The sequence below is a fragment of the Equus przewalskii genome, chromosome 1 (genome assembly GCF_037783145.1).
Source record: "Equus przewalskii isolate Varuska chromosome 1, EquPr2, whole genome shotgun sequence".
Lineage (NCBI taxonomy): Eukaryota > Metazoa > Chordata > Mammalia > Perissodactyla > Equidae > Equus > Equus przewalskii.
This window is the reverse complement of record NC_091831.1, coordinates 118,253,877-118,266,436: the sequence shown is the minus strand read 5'-3', so window position 1 is coordinate 118,266,436 and position 12,560 is coordinate 118,253,877. Positions and strand designations below refer to the sequence as shown.

Sequence of the window (12,560 nt, the reverse complement as noted above, 5' to 3'; positions counted from 1 at the left end):
TGACTGCTCTTTGCACACACTTGGGGAGGAGAGATCAAAGGACCAGTTAGGTGAGGCGATCTCTAAGTTCCCCTGCCCTTGAACTCTTATGATTCTGGCACACAGCAGTTGCTCAATAAACGTTGACCAGTAAATGACAGCATGAATGAAACCTCGGGGTCTGAGGCTACACGGTCTCAAGCCCAGGTTGCAGATGTGGCATCTAGTGGTATGGGGAAGGTGGGGTGCTGACCCAGGTGGCCTGTGTCCCTGCTGGCCCTATCGGGAAGGACACTGGGTGCCTGAGCCACCTTCCCAAATCCCACCCCCCTAGATTAGCCCCAGCCAGTCAGCTGGGGAGTTTGGCAGCCACCAAGAGGCTGGCCTCACTATCTCTCCCTGATCCTTGAGAAGGAAGCCTTTATCAGCAAACGCTGCTTTTGAAAGCCCTAATTGTCAAACACAGTCCCATCAAAGCTGCAGAAAGGCAAGCCGCCCCCACCCACTTCTCCCCAGCAGGCGCGGCTGGCTCCCCACAATGGCTGACGGGTGTATATTTTAAAATATCTAAATGCAGCTGAAAATAAAAATTATTTACACTCCCCAACCAAGCTGGCAGGCTGCTTTAAAGTGTGCGCTGATGGTGTTTCTCCCTCCCGTCTCTCCCTTGCTGATAAAGGGCCATAAACCAGGCTGACACATTTATAATAACCTTTTCCTTCCTCTCCTTCCTCCCTCTCCTGGGCTCCCGTCTTGGTCTCTCACTCACACACTATGAGGGATAATTTTTTATTATTCTGCCATTAGCAGAGAATAGAGAGTTTGATGGGGGGGAATGAAATGTCAAATCATTTAGAAAGAGAACGCGAGAACACAAGCCGGCAACTTTTATTTTTCCCCATCAGCAGCGGCTGTTGCGATGTCACCATCGCATACAGGATTTGGAAACTTATTTTTCCATATCTTCCTCACCTCCATTTTATTCCCCACTTTCCTTCCTGAGGGGATCAGAGCCAAGTCCACTGGGGCTGGCTGAGATTTTACACCAGGTGGCTGATGGAGCCTGGGCCCAAGTGCAAGGTGTTACGGAACTTCCCTGCTGAGTTTCTGCCCCAGGGGGCTAGGCATATCTGGGAAGCAGGTGTGGACACGGTGGTCTGCAAGCATCTGTTTCTAGGAGGAGGTGGGAGGGCAGGCAGGGGTTTTGGAACAGCCTGACCTCATGGACACGGCAGTGGAGAGGCTGAGGCAAAGGCCGGAGTTCCAGGAGTGTAGCAGAGTTGGAATGAGGGGCCGTAGATCCCTGTAGTCCTAACCAGCAGCACCTTGGAAACAGGAAGGGGGGATTAAGGACAACTTTGGGGGCAAGAGGAGACCAGGCCCTGGGCACAGGATCAGCCTTCTTATGGGGGGGCATGGGCAGAAGGGTGCGGTGAGACATCCCCCCAGGGGGCTTTGCAGCCTGTGGTGTTAAAGAAGAATGTAAGAGGACTGTGAGTGCAGGAAAAACATCCAAGGAAATCTCAGAACAGCCTGTGGTCCTGCCTGGGGAGAGGAAGGTTATTCCCTTTATGGTGACCTACTGTCACCCACTGGCTGGCAGGGTCGGGGTGTGGTTGGGAGAGCTTTTCCAAAGAGCCTGGAGTAAGAGGTCCATAGAGGCCCTGTGGCTTTCAGAGCCAGTGGAGCTATACCATTTTTCTAAGTGGACCTTTCTAAGACATTTCCTCCTGGTCCTGAAGCTGGAACCACAAGCCAAGCCCTCTTCTTTAGGTAGATGTCTGGCCAGGAGAGTGCTCTTACCACGAGGACTGCCTTGGATCTCCTCATGATCCAGCTACTTCTTGCCCCCCAGGGCCCCTCAGGCACTGGTAGAGATGGGGCTGGGTTCCCCAGAATGTGCCCTCTATGGGGTGTGACGATGGAATGCAGGAGACTGGCCTCCCCACGGGAGGAAGCTGAACCCTCTGCTAGGAGATGCTCCTTCACCGTCGAACCTGGCTCTTAGATGGGACACCCAAGGCCACTGCTGCTCTTACCAAGATCTGGTTGCAGGATTCACACCAGGGGCTGTGGAGGCCCCAGAGAGGGCTTTGTGGAGGAACATGGTGGATTTGGGTCGCTGAGAAGTGGAGAAAGAAGAGTGTTCAGGGCCTCACTTCGCAGCTCCAGTTCGCACAGATGTGTATGTTTAGTATGACAATCTTCCGACAGACAGTGGAAAAGCATCTATAGGAAGGGGTACCTTTGGCTAATTCTTACAAAGGCGTCCTATGGCCTAGTGGTGGTTTGGAAGATATGCTAGGTAAGGAAATTACGTGAGCCAAGATGGGAGGTGGGACTCAGAGAAGCCCAGGGCCTGTAAGGGTAGCATGCCTAGCTCTTGCTGGAGAGAGTGGGCCAGGTAGGGCTGGAGGGTCAGGTCCTGCAGGCAGCATGAATGCTCCCACAGCTGATAAACATGTGCACACACACATTGGCACAGACACCCAACTGAGGCAGCTGTAGGGAGGCATGAAGTGGCCAGTGGGCATTGAGCCTACTCTGCTCTGGCTCCCATAGTATGCACTGTCCCACCATTGCAGGACTGGCCTACCCCACTTAGCCAGCAGGATGGTGGCCCCATTGGGCTTTAGAGGCCAGGAAGTGGCCAGTGGTTGATCCCTGATCAGACCCTGACCCCAGGGCAGCTGCTCATTCCTTTGGCAAATGAAAACTCCAGTGATGGATCTGTATTCGAAGTCCGTTGGAAATGGAGGACATGACACTTGTGATGGTCTCTCTCATTCCCTGAGTGGCCACAGGGAGGAGACATGGTCACAGGGAGGAGACTCTATCTCCCCCTGCCCCCTCCCCCACTCTCAATGTACAACATTCTTTCTTCTCACCATCAAAGTGACATCTGTCTCTCCATGGGAGGGAGGAACCAGCGTCCTCAGAGCACACTCTGGGCTTTGATGTCCAGCTCAGCTGACTTGGCTAGCCAGGAACGGCTCCTCCTCCCCCTCACCAGGGCCCCAGGGCTGCTGGCCCCTTCTGGAACCTCTCCTTCACACACTATTTGTCTGGCTCTCTCCTCTGACCCTTCTCCATCTCCCTTTTCTCTGCATCTGCCCAGCTCTGCTCCCTCCTCAGCCCGAGAGCCCCTGGGATCAGCCCTGGCCCAAGAACCTCCCCCTCCGCCCAGCCCCCTGATCTGGACGTCGGTGGGGGGGGGGGTTCCAGCATGCTCTGTCCTTGTGTTCTCACTCCCCAAGGGCTGGATTTGCCCCTGCCCAAGACCCCGACCAGGCCCATTTCCCCATCATCTCACTGTTTTGTGTTCTTTCATGTGTGTACATGCGTATGCATGTGTGTATGCGTGTGTGTGGCATCTGCTGGCCTCCTACTCCAGGACAGGAAGATCCCCAAAGTCCGGGCCTGAGTCCTCCCTCCTCTGTCCCTCAGACAGGTACCCACAATGTGGGGCCTAATTTGCTTTCTTGTTGTTCCCCAGGCAGGGTGGGGTAGGGCCAGGCACTAGTGAATGAATAAGGGGTGATGGAACCTCACAAAGTCTCAGAGCCTCCAGAGGCAGGTGCGGGAGAAAGGACATTCTGACTGAGAGGAAGCCCTGGAAACTCCAGATGGGGCAGCATGACAAGAGGGCCACAGCCATCCTTCTTCTCAGTCCAGGCCCAGCAACACCGCTGGGGATGGAGGCGGCTGGCCCACCAGGAGCAGGGGGTTGAGGCAGGAGCTGACTTTCTGTCTGTTACTCATTCACCAAGTTTCCCATGAGGTGGGAAGCATAGCTAACGGGTGGGCTAGCGGGTATGGCAGTCACTTGAAGAGCAGTGGGCCCCAGGGGAACAGAACCAGGTTCCCCAAGATGAGCCTAGGACTAGTTCCACTCTGAGTCAGGGGGTGGGCAGCCTCCTGGAGACCCCGCTCCGCTGCTGGATGCAGGTCATCTACCCTTCTCTCCCCTGTCTCTCTGTTTCTCTTTCTGGGCAGTGGGCCCATACGTGACATAGACACACATACATGCTCACATAAATGCACGCAAAGACACATGGGCGCACGTGCATGCTCATATTTGCATGCCACACATTTAACAGCAGTGCAACACACTATGCCTGCACACACGTACACACAGACACACCCCAGGCACACAGCGTTCCTGCCTGCTCCTCCAGGCACTGGCTGCAGGGCTTGCACCTCCTTGCCTCTGCGTACAAATACGTCACCATTCACGGGCCCTAAAGCAAAGTGTCCCCTCTTCTCCATCTAACTCTTCCGGAGTCACCAGAGGCTCCTGACTCAACAGCCCCTCCCCTCCAGTTTCCATCCTCACATACCAGGTCTGTGCTCTGCTCCAGGCTGCCCCTCCTCCCACTCTGACCCCTCTTTTCTAGGCCTGAGGACCGCAGGGGACAGGGGTGGAGCATGGAGGGAACGGAGAGATGGGCAGGGCAGTTCTCCCCATTTTGCTGATGAGGCCATTGAGGATCCAACAGGGCACATGGGCTTTTTCTCCATATTCACCCCAGATCAGCCTTCTTTCAACTGAAGGGAAAGTCCAGGACCCCCACATCTAGCAGCATGAGGGCCAGACCCCCTCCTGGGAGAATCAACAAGATGCAGCTGCATCTGAGCTGGGCCCTGGTGGGTAGAGAGGATCCAAAAATATGGAGATGGAGGGCCTGGTTCCTCCAGGAGGAGGTAACAGCTTGAGCAAAGGCTAGGAGGAGGGAAAATGCAGGGTACAAACGACCCAGCAATCCTTGAACCTGTGTGTGAGGAGGACAGAGGGAGAAGGGCTTGGAGAGGCTGACTGGAACGTGAGACTGCAGGGACCTGGAGCCAGGCAGAAGCCTTCCCGACAGCCTCGACCTCCAGGAGAGACTCCAACTGAGATGTGCGCCCTCAAGGCCTCAGAGAGTGGGGACAGTAGGAGCCCGTCCAGAGCAGGGTGTGGGCTCCTCCCCATGGCCCAGGAGCTGTCTGGGGCCAAGAGGCTGCCCTGTAGGCGAGGCTCCCACCGCCCACTTGAGATAGGTGGCTGTCCCCAGAGCCACCACATGCTTCTGCTCAAGGACTTCTTTGAGCTGGATAGGATTTATTATTTGAGAATTGGCCACCCCCAACTCACTTTTTCCATGGGCTTGTGTGACTTAGGAGGGTCCCAGGAATGAGCACCTGGAAAAGGGATGGGTCTTGTTCTCTGGCTCTGCCGCAGACCTGTTGAGGATCCAGGGTGGGGGGCTTGGTGGGGAGTGTAAGCCCTCTGCACTCTCGTTGGCTGAGATCTCTTGTGGGCCTGGGGGTCCAAGGCTAGACCAGTCCAAGGAACTATTTGGTCAGAGGATACTTTTGGGAATTCCAGGTCCCACATGTTTTACATTTTGTGTATTGCTTCTTTATTGTTATTGCTGATGTTCTATTTGTTCCAAGTAAACATCTGACAATGTCCAGGTCAATGGATTCTGCAGATGAAATGCTCCAAGTGCAGTGTCTCATCCTAAAATCACCTGAAATGTTGGCAATTTATGTTGCCACCCAACACGTGTGTGTGTGTGTGGACAGACACATGTGTGGTAGAATGAGGCAAAGCAGGGCCAGCCATTGCCTCCTGCTCTGTCACAACTGACTGGGCTCCAGGACAGAAGGATGGCCCAGAGGCAGCAGCCTGGGAGAAGGTCAAGGAAAGTGGTAGGTGGTGGGACCAAGGCGAAGGGCAGGGCCAAGGCCGGCAGGACCTCAGGGGCAGCAGACCTGAGCAAAATCCTGAAGAAGGGAGTGTGGCTGTGTCACTTGGGAGCCAGAGACTGGACTAGGCCCCACACAATCTCATGCCCTCTCTGGGCCTTGGGTTCCTTTTCTAAGGACCAAAGCAGGCAGTGGGATGGCTCCAGAACCCTAGCCCAAGGTGCCCCCAGTTCCTGGAAGCCCAGGCATGGCAGCGCCAGCTGGCTGCCCCACGTGGCAAGAGCTCCTAGGCCCTGAGAATGGGCCTCCTTCGCGGAGGCAGGTACTGTGAAGGGCCTAGGCTGACAGGGCAGTAAATGAGGCAGGGAGGCCATAAATCCTGTTTCAGGAAACCAGCCCCGCCTGGCTCAGTGACGGCCACTTAATTTAACCACTGCTGTCACAACAGCTTTGTGGGCATCCTCGCCTGGGCCTGTGGGATTTATGGCCCCAGAGAGACCTTCTCACACTTCAGGCACTGGCCCAATGCCCATCCCCACCCAGTCCTGGCCAGACCCAGGGTCAGAGCAAGAAGCCCTGTCAGTGAGGGTACTCCAGGTGCAAGCAGCCCCTCTATTCTCTCCCTGGGCACCCCCAGCCCCCTATTCTACTCTGAGACACGTCGCTTCTGCTGGTGAGGCAAGAGTGAGGGCCTCCAAGACAGGGGCACAGACTGATGGCTCTGCCAGGTTCCCGTCCCGGAATGCAAGGGGATACTCCCACACCTGCTCTGAGGATCCCAAGTGGGTCTGCCCTCCCCCTGTGGATCTCCTGGGAGGCAGCAGCCCTGGCTCATGCAAGATCAGAGCAGGCCGTTCACTGACTCAGCCATAGGCCTGGGTCCCAGAGCTGCCTCCTTCAGCATCCAAATGAAGTTCCGCCAGATCAGGTAATCCTTGGGAGCCATCGCAGGGGGAGTGAGAATACTGATACCTTGGCCACCTCTGCCAAAGTCTACACAGACTCCTATTGGGCTCCCTCCCACTCAGGTGGAGCCACGTGACATCCTATGGTGTCTCTAATGCTGGTTTTGAGTCCCAAATTAATGGGATCCCTTACAGCCAGTAGCAGCCACAGGGCTGGGCCATGCTGGGCTTCTATTTTGGAACCAGGAAAGCCTGGGGTTAAATCCCAGCTCTGTCCATCCCTCACTGTGTGACCTTGGGCAAGGTGCTCAACCTCTCTGAACTTGTTTTATCATTTGTGAAATGGTGGCACATATGACTGCTGGAGAATTCTGTGAAGTAAGATACCTAAAGTGTCAAGTCCAGGGCTGGCACATTATAGGTGCTCAGTGAACAACAGTCCCTTTCTGAAGTCTGATGGAGCTGCCAGGTGGGCTGCCTCTCAGCAGAGAGCCATCCAAGGGAGGGGATGCAGCTGTGCCTCATCACTACTTCCCTCCTGGAGCCAGTCTGGCAGGATGGGCACTGCCACCTGCTTTCCAGGGGCAGACCTCCCAACTTGGGTGGCAGGAATAGGTTGGGGCTGGGGCGGGTGCTGCTGCCAGGTTCTCCTCTCAGACCTAGTGGGGTGGGGTCAGGGCCTAGAGGCCTCCAGGAAGCCAAGCCCCTCCTGGCCTCTTGTTGTCTACCCTCCCACAAACCCCAGTGGCTGGGCCAAGCCAGGCTGGCCTAGATGACTGGCTGGCCCAAAAGAGGCTCCTTGACATTGCTAAGACCACCCCATCCAGCCTCCTCCAGCCCTGAGCCCCAGCACCCAAAATCCCAAGTTGACCCAGGACAAAGATCCTGAGTCAGCAAGGCTGTTGGAGACCTTCCAGCCCAGCCTCTGCTGCACACATGGGGAGGCTGAGGCCCAGGGCAATCATCCTGTGGCCTGTTGCCCGTGCAGGCTGGTCGTACCTGCTACACAGGCCTCCTCTCTGCCCTGCCAGAGGGTGAGCCCGCTGTGGGTGGGAACCCAGGCTCTCTTTCAGCCAGCTTCTCCATCTGCCAAATGGACCCTTTGCCCCATGTGCCCAGATCTGTGAAGGCTGCTGAGGGAGCCAGAGGAAGGAGTGGACAGAGTCTCTGTCCTGGATCCCTGGTGGAACAGGCCACCTCACCCCCAGGGCAGCATGAGGAGCACAGCTGGACGTGGGCCACAGCGAGGGCTGAGGAGCCAGAGGATGAGAACCCAGAGGTGGCATCCTGGTGGAGGCAGAAAAATAAGTGGGCTCAGAGAAGCAAAGACTCAATGGCTGGAGGGACCCCAGGCTTTCTCCATGTGGAGCCTCCTGCCTTTAGGAAGCAGAAGATATTGGCTCCATTTCACAGATGAGGTTACTGAGATTTGGAGGGGCAATTGGCTTCCTTAAGGTCACACGGCTGGTAAGGGACAGTCTTAGGCCATCTGAAGAACAGCTGGAGCAACACGACATGTTGAGGCCAGTAGGGTACAGGGTGGGGAAGGGATGTGGGAGATGGGGCTGTGGGAGGAAGCAGAAAGCCTTGGAAAGACTTTGGAATGACAGTAGGGCCACTGTGCAGGTGGCAAGAGTTCCACAAGTCCTGGCCTGCAGCTCTGAGAGGCCAGGAAGGAGGCACCACCCCAGCCCCTCTAATAGATTCCTCTTTGATCATGTTTTTGTGACCTTTGTAAAAGGCAATTTAAATTCTAATTGTCCTGTGAGTACCAGAGGAATCAATTAGAGACAAGAGCAGCTAATTATGCAGGGGAGGCAAGCCCAGGGCAGGCGGTACAGGGAGGTACAGGCTCCCCACACCCCCAATGCCTGCCTGGTGTCCTCCAGCCTCTCCTCCCCAGTATGAGGGTGGAGGTTGTCAGGGTCCATGGTGCAAAAGGAGGCTCCTCCAGACTGGGCCAGAAAGCTGAGTGGGAGGTCCTCCAGCCCCAAAGGCTGGTGCCCTCCTAGGCCTCTAGGCCCACCCACAGCCCAGTCTACAGGTCTCCTTACTTAGGAAGCTGTCACCACCACCACAGCTGCACCTTCCTTCCACCCCCTTCCACTGGCCCTGCCCCTCCCCACAGAGCTGCCCTTCCCAGCCATGGAGGTCCTCTGTCCTGAGCCCTGCCCTGCCTGGCTCTAGAGGGTGGAATCTGGGAATGGGACCCCTGAGGAGACAAGTAGGCCTCGCCGTACACCAGCACACCTGTACATACCTGGATATATCCATCACAGACTTTGGCCAATGGGACACACTCCTGGTGTTCAGAGTTGGGCCTGGTGTGGCGAGGTCCCTGCCTGTTCTCCCACTCTGGAGCCTCACTTGGTTCAAATGCAGAGTGATCACCAAGCAGAGTTCCTCAGCCCAGCCTTCAAGGCCCTCACCCACACCCATGCCTCTCTCAGGCCCCTCAGCCAGGCAGCACCCTTTGTCCCTGGGCCCCTGGGGCTCAGTCACACCTCTGCTCATTCCCTAGCACAGAAAAGCCTCAGGCTTCTCCAGTTCCGCCCTTTCTGAGCCTCAGAGTTGTCTATAAGATAGGGATGATAATTGTTATGTTGTTAGGTATCATCCTCTTGTGAGGATGAAATGACATAGTGTATATAAAGCCCCAGAACAGGTCCTGGTACACAGTAGGTGCATAAAAAATGTTATTTGTTGTGAACATCCACCACCCCACCAATGGACTCATCTCGCCCACTTTCCCCCAACAGAGCCTACCAGCAAGTGTGAGGATGGTCTCTCTGTAGACAGTAAGGCCCCTGAGAGCAGGATTGAGGCTGGTTACTCCTGTGTCATCAGTGCCCACACAGAGTAGGCATCAATTAATTGTCATTGGACTGTACTAGTCCCTCAGGGACTGAACACAGGCCTTCCTGGAGCGTTGTGATCTCACATTATCAGCCAAGTGTGTGTCAACAGGCAAAATGATTGCCACACCTAACCCAAACTCAGCACTCACCATGTGCCAGGCACCAAGCTCTTAAGAGAAATTAATTCATGTTAATACTTAGGACAACACTATGGGGTAAGAGCTATTATCACTCCGTTTTACAGAGGAGGAGACTAAGGCACAGAGAGGTGATGTCACCTGCCTGTGACCACACAGCTGGGATGGGCAGCCTCAGGATTTGAATTTCAGGCAGTCTGGCTGTGGAGCCTGGAACTCTTAAGAACCACACTAGACTCACCAAGGGAGCATAATGTTCCGTCTAGGTCCAGTTGACCAAGTTGAGCTGGGTGGGTCACAGGACACAGTGAGACAGGGAACAGCAGCAGGGCCAGGAGAGTAAAGAGCTCCATCAAAGGTCACTCTGTCCTCGGGACCCACAGAGCCAGAGGTAACTGGAGAGTTTCACAGGCCTGTGCGACCCCTGATGCCACAGTGGTGACTGCAAGGAAGCTGCCACTAGCTCCTCTAGGGTGACTTTGAGTCTTTCACCTTCTTCAACTGTGCCACCAAGATTCCAGTATTCAGACATAAGCCATGAACCCCCCAAAAAGCTGAGATTCGCTGGGCCTGCACACTGGAGGGGGTTTACCTTGCCTTCATTGCAAGACCTGCCCTTCTTGGTACTCAGACTGACCAGAATCAGAGTTCAGTGTGGAAGAAGGGTCAGGACTCAGTGTGTGAGCTGGATCGGGGCTTATGTATGACCAAGTTCAGGCCTCAGAGTGTGGCCAGTCAAGACTCCGTGTGTGACCAAGTCTGAGCTCAACGTGTAACCAAGATTGAAGCTCAATATATGAGCCAGGGATACACCCACTTTAAAACCATGAGAGGTGCACTTGCCAGGGGAGGAGCTGCAGAGTGAGAAGAAAAGAGAGAAGAGCGCTTCAGCCTCAACCCTGAGACACTTAAGGGATAGGAGGGGAGACACCTGCCAAGGAGAGTGAGGAGAGGCCGCCAGAGATGGGGAGGGAAGCCAGGAGCCAGTGCATCGTGGAGGCAGGTCCAGTGCCACAGGAGACCATCCCAACAGACCAAACTCACTGGGTTTGCACTTCAGAGGTTGCTAGAGGCTCAGTGAGCATCGCTTTACTGGGGAGAAATCAAATCCAAGGACAGAGGAGTGGTAGGAAGAGAGGGAGTAGAGCAGAGAGTATGGACAACTGTTTTTCAAGAAGCTGGACCAGGGACAGGTCTGGCCATGGCAGAGGGGAGCCCAGGTCAAGGGCAGGTTTTGCTTTGAATAAGAGGGAGCAAACACCCCCTCAGTTCTGGATCCATGGACCACACCTGGAGTGCCCACCCTCCCCACTCCACCTCTCTGTGCCCAGCTCACATCCACTTGCCCTTGAAGACTTACATTGGGGGCGTTGGAAGGGAGTGACTTAAAACAGATTGTCAAGTTCAGAGGAGAGAGGCCCAGGCTCAGAGAGAGGCAGGACCAGCTCAAGGTCACCCATATGTCAGCAACAGATCCAGAGTAGCTCTCCTGGTCTCCTGTCCCTACTCTGGCTCTTGTTCCCACCTTCATTCAGGCTGGCAGCCATTGCTCCATGTGGCGTAAGGAGAGGAGAGGCAGGAGGGAGCTGGACATGGGGATGGCTCCTTAGGGGCATGAGAAGAAATATTTATTCAGCCACGGAGCCATCAAGGTCTAGAACTGGGAACCTGTGACAGTTTCTGGTCTCAGACCTGCCCTCAACTTGCCATGTGATGCTGGGTTCTTCCCTGTCAAATACAAGGCCCCGAACCTCTTGTTTTGACCAGAAAAGGCTAAACTAGCTGACCCCAATAGCCTTTCTGCCACATATTCTGGGAGGTGAGAGGCGAGTTAGCCAGCCCTGCTCTGGTGGGGAGGGAGCCGGGAGCCAGGGTAGGGTCGGACTTGGCAGGCATGGGGCGTCGTCACTCTGCCGTGTTCCAGCCCTGCTGTCTGTGTGGAGGACAGGCTGTGAAATGTAAGTGAAACCCAAGGCTAATTTTCTCGGTCAGGAGGAGGAGGCACTGCGGCGTTTTCAAGCCCTAATTAAACCCGCTCGGGCTGTGTGACACCAAAATCAGTTCCAAGATCAATATTGCTATTCATTTAGAAGTGTAACGAGGTTAGAGAGGTGAGCAAAGGAAATAATTAACTCATTTGCAGCCTTTTTAAACAGAAACAGTCATTTTAATCTCCAGAGTAATTAGCTATGCTCTGTCCATCAATCATGACCATGGCCATTATTTTAAGTATTTGATTAATCAAGGAGGGAGGGGTTTAAGGCACCCCTGCCTGCCCCTGTTATGGGCCCCCAAATCAGGGATGACCCCTGAGCAGGTACAGGAGACACTTCTCACAGGGGTGGTGAGGGCAATGCCAAGAGTGGCTTCCACAGCCGGGCACCACGCAGGGGTCCCCAAGTGAGGGGGGTGGGCAGGTGAGGGAGCAGCTCCCTCTCTTTGCAGTCTGACGCAAGAGGAGAAGCCCCACTCTGGCCTTGGAAGTGCTGGGGGGCCAGGAGGCCTAGCCTCTGGTCCAGGCACTGCCCCTGACTTGCTGCGTGACCCTCAACAGCTCCCTCCCACTTTCCTGGCTTCAGCGTCCGTCTGTCCTAAGTTGCGGCACAGGCCAGTTGAACTAACCAGAAGTTCCCGGATTCTAAGTGCCCAAGAACGTCCGGCCACTGGAGGGCAGCAGAGCCCCAGGGACCCCTGAGCCCAAGGGCTGGGCTGTCCAGAAAGGGGCGGCAGCCAAGCCGGAGCCATTCCTTTTGGCAACCCGGGTTCTGGCTGTTCCTGATGGAGAGGTCTGGTCTGGCACCATCTCTGAGGCCTCACAGCAGCCTGAAGACACAGATCACAGCAATTCTTCTCCTCGTTCAGCGGATGAGGAGCTGAGGCCTAGAGAGGGTCAAGACCTACCCAGGGCCACGCAGCGAGTGTTGGGCCCTCACACCTAGGTCCCTAAGGCTAGGTCCTGAAACTCAGAGAGGACATAGTTGGGGGCAAGG

At 55.4% G+C, this 12,560-nt stretch overlaps 1 long non-coding RNA gene across 1 annotated transcript; it reads right to left on the bottom strand.

Annotated features, from left to right (window-relative positions):
- Positions 1 to 851: 851 nt before the first annotated feature.
- Positions 852 to 9,650, bottom strand: LOC103560914 (uncharacterized). The gene is made up of 3 exons (XR_547314.2): positions 9,342 to 9,650; positions 1,783 to 2,101; positions 852 to 1,304 (listed from the first exon to the last, which is right to left on the bottom strand). It is a non-coding gene; the product is annotated as an uncharacterized lncRNA (long non-coding RNA).
- Between the last annotated feature and the right edge of the window lie 2,910 nt (positions 9,651 to 12,560).